We start from the raw sequence: 4,443 nt of genomic DNA, 5'->3' as shown, positions 1-4,443 counted from the left end.
TTGTAATACACAAAACATCCAAAACATCTTCAAGGGACATGAGTGGGAATGTCACTAAGCAAGACATTTTTCAATAGCTTTTGCTCTTTGCACAGATTGTGTGGCTCTTAGGAGAAACTTCCTTGGAAATTTCTATTGACTGAGGAGTAGAAATTGCTCCACTGACAATTTTGTTAAATACTTGACATTCGATAGCATCAAGCCTCCTGTGTTTCTGTTGTGTATTTTATATTACCATTTATAATCCATCCATCTGTTGTCTCAACCCCTCATCCTGTTCAGGGTCAAATAGGGATTGGAGCCCATACCAGCCGTTACTGGGCAAACGGTGAGGTACACCCTGAATGGGTCACCACATAGGATATGTACAAAAACTGTTAAGATCCAATTTTACATAGATGGCTTAAGAAGTGAGAGCTGCAGTTTTAAGAATGCTTCCAGCATGTGTGAAAGCTGTGGCAGTCAGAATCTGGAACCAGAGATGTCAGTGTCCACTCTGCTTTCTGCTTTGAGCTTTTCTACACCACCAGAGCCAGGATATCACACCTGTGGAGGTAATAAATAAACTGTTGTTGGACATAGCGTACATTTTTAGATCATGCATGCAAGAGCACAAAGTGAAAATATGACTGGGTAAAGGTGGAAATTAGAGGGGAGGATCTACTGTAGTCATAACCAAACAGGTCACGTAGCTTTGAAACAGATGAGTGAAGCATGACAGCTCAACTTTGGTGAGAAGGTTCTGTGCGATTTTGCAGCTAAATGTGATCAAACAACATTGAAGATTTGATTCTCTTTCAGTCTAACTTCTACTCTCCTACATTAGCAATGGAGAATGTTGTGCTCAGAGCAACTTAATGTTGCATTAAAAAAACTTAGGCTACACAAAAGACAGCCAGTTATATTTATCTTTGAAATCAAATGAAAAAAATCAAGCAACCTGGATGTCCTATAATTTCGCACTTCTGTAGTCAGACCGTTGTATTTAGAGCTAAATATTTAAAAAGTATGTGATCCATGAACTTACTTTAGATGGCATAGTTCTGGACTCCAGTACTAGTAATCAACCTAGGATTTCTTTTTGACCAAAAGATGAGTTTAACTCTGAAAACAATGCACAGCTTAAAGCAGGCGTCACGAAAGTTGGAAAGGAAGTGGCGTTCCACTAATTTAGAAGAATCCCGGTTAGCCTGGAAAAACAGTTTAAAAATGTACAAAAAAGCTCTCAGTGATGCCAGAACAGCATATTATTCATCATTAATAGAAGAAAACAAGAACAACCCCCGGTTTCTGTTCAGCACTGTAGCCAGGCTGACTAAGAGCCATAGTTCTGTTGAGCCTACTATTCCCTTAACTTTGAGCAGCAATGACTTTATGACTTTCTTTACTAGTAAAATTGTAGCTATTAGAGAAAGAATTCACCGGATCCTCCCCCCAAATATTACAGCTAGATCTTCATGTACAGCAGTGCTAGAGTCATCGATAAGGCCGCAATCCATCTTAGACGGTTTTTCACTCATAGATCTCTCTGAGTTAAGTTCAACTATCGCCTCCTCAAAACTAACAACATGTCTTTTAGACCCTGTTCCAACCAAATTGCTTAAAGATGTTCTACCTTTAATAGACACTTTCATATTAGATTTGATTAACCTATCTTTAGAAACTGGCTATGTACCAAAGGCTCATAAAGTTGCTGTAATCAAACCATTACTTAAAAAACCCCGTCTTGATCCAGGTGATTTAGCCAACTATAGACCAATATCAAATCTCCCGTTTATTTCTAAAATCCTTGAAAAAGTAGTTGCAAAACAATTATGTGATCACCTTTACAGGAATAATTTGTATGAAGTCAGGATGTAGAGCTCATCATAGTACAGAAACAGCACTGGTAAAAGTCACCAACGATCTTCTCCTGGCTTCAGATAATGGACTTGTGTCCGTACTCGTCTTACTAGACCTTAGTGCTGCATTTGACACCATTGACCACAACATTTTATTACAGAGACTAGAACATGGATTTGGGATTAAAGGAACCACATTACATTGGTTTAAATCTTATCTGTCAGACAGACTCCAACTTGTTCATGTTAATGATGACTCTTTTTTATGCACCAAAGTCAGCTATGGAGTTCCACAGGGCTCTGTGTTAGGACCAATACTTTTTAATCTGTACATGTCACCTTTAGGCAAAATTATTAGGAAACATTCCATAAACTTCCACTGCTATGCAGATGATACCCAGCTCTATTTATCTGTGAAACCAGAAGATACTAACCAATTAGTCAAACTTGAAGCATGTCTTAAAGACATAAAGACCTAGATGTCCTACAATTTCCTACTTCTAAATTCAGACAAAACTGAAATCATCCTCTTTGGGCCTAAAAACATGAGAAATATGCTGTCTAACAATATAGTTACTTTAGGTGACATAATTTTGGCCTCCCTGTGGTGAGGAACCTTGGAGTTATTTTTGACCAGGATTTGGCATTTACGTCACATATAAGACAAATCTCTAGAACAGCCTTCTTCCACCTACGGAACATTGCTAAAATTAGAAGCATCCTGTCTCAAAGTGATGCCGAAAAACTGGTCCATGCATTTGTTACCTCTAGGTTGGACTACTGTAATTCCCTACTTTCAGGATGCCCCAGTAACTCCCTAAAGAGCCTGCAATTAGTCCAAAATGCTGCAGCAAGAGAGAGAGAGAGAATCAAAGAGAGATCATATTTCACCTTCACTAGCTTCTCTTCATTGGCTTCCCATAAAATTTAGAATAGAATTCAAAACCCTCCTCCTTACATACAAAGCTCTGAATGGTCAAGCTCCATCATATTTAAAAGATCTCATAGTCCTGTATCGTCCGATTAGACCACTTCGATCCCAAAATACTGGCCTACTTGTGGTTCCCAGAGTTTGCAAAAATAGAATGGGAGGCAGAGCCTTTAGCTATCAAGCTCCTCTCCTGTGGAACCGGCATCCAATCCAAATTCGGGGAGCAGACACCCTCTCTACTTTTAAGACTAGGCTTAAAACTTTCCTTTTTGATAAAGCTTATAGTTAAAACTGCTCACTCAACCTGAACTAGCTTTTCTCTATACATTTACTAGTCACCACTGTATGCCATTAATTCTATGTCCTACAACCTGTACGATGCTTTGTTGTTGCTTTTTTGTTGTTTTGTTGTTGCTTTTCTTGTTGTTTTGTTGTTGCTTTTTGTTGTTGTTTTGTTGTTGCTTTTCGTTGCTCTTTTCTTTTCTTTCTCCACTTTCCAATTACCCCAACCGGTCAAGGCAGATGGCCGCCCACCCTGAGCCTGGTTCTACTGGAGCTTCTACGGGAGTTTTTCCTCTCCACTGTTGCGTATGACATTCTCCAGGGGGAATTGTTGGGTGGCTTCTACATACTTGTGTAGTCTGGACTTTATTCTGTAAAGTGCCTTGAGATGACTTTATTGTAAATTGGCGCTATATAAATAAAGTTGAATTGAATTGAATTGAACTCACAAAAAAACAATCTCTAGAACAATCCTCTTTAACCTGCCAAAACTCAATGGTGCTGAAAAACTAGTCCGTGGATTTACCACACTGGACTGGACTGCTGTAACTTTCTTCTATTATGATTTCACACTAAATACCAAAAACTGCCTTCAGTTAAATGCTGCAGCAAGACTACTGAATGGAATCAGCTAGAGAGATTTCCTACTGTCCTACTTCTTTCTATGGACGTAAACATAAAATACACATTAGAGTTTGATTACATACAAAGACCTTAACCACTCTGCTGCCATGCTGCCAATGATCGCCCGAGATTCATTATCAGTCGGTTCACACTTCAAATCGATTTTCCCCACTCAGCGACGCACCTGCTGAGAAACCAATCTGGTAATTGGAAGCTCTATAGTCAGAAACGTGAAGTTAGAGACTCCAGCGGCCGTAGTCAAATGTCTTCCTGAGGTCAGAGCGGGCGACATTGAATCATATTTGAAACTTCTGGCTAAAGATAAACGTAAATACAGTAATATTATTATTAACGGGTTAATCACATCTGGTTACGAAAAACACAAAGACAGAACCTACTTTAACTGATTCCACCCACTCACTTAAAATCTGTATTGTGTCTCCTCCTTTTTTTGTAACCCTGCATATTAATTATCTGATGTACCGCGTTTGTGTTTTCTTTTCCCATTGCATTTTCCCTTACTCGGGCAAAATATACAGTAATTCAAGTAAAAACTAAAACAGCTAAAACTATTTGCATTTTCAAATGGATATCGCTTTTGTCCTTCTTTTCCATGGGTTGAAAAATTGTTCCTGACTCCACTTAGTCTCAACCGGCTCAATATTTCATTCATTTTCAAAATCACATCCTCATTCATGTCTCAGGCCAGAGGAGGAAGAAGTGAGGATAAGATGAGGCAAAATTAGAAGGATGAAAAACAACACA

Source organism: Channa argus, chromosome 12, assembly GCF_033026475.1.
Source record: "Channa argus isolate prfri chromosome 12, Channa argus male v1.0, whole genome shotgun sequence".
Lineage (NCBI taxonomy): Eukaryota > Metazoa > Chordata > Actinopteri > Anabantiformes > Channidae > Channa > Channa argus.
The sequence above is the reverse complement of the archived record's forward strand: the minus strand, read 5'-3'. Positions refer to the sequence as shown.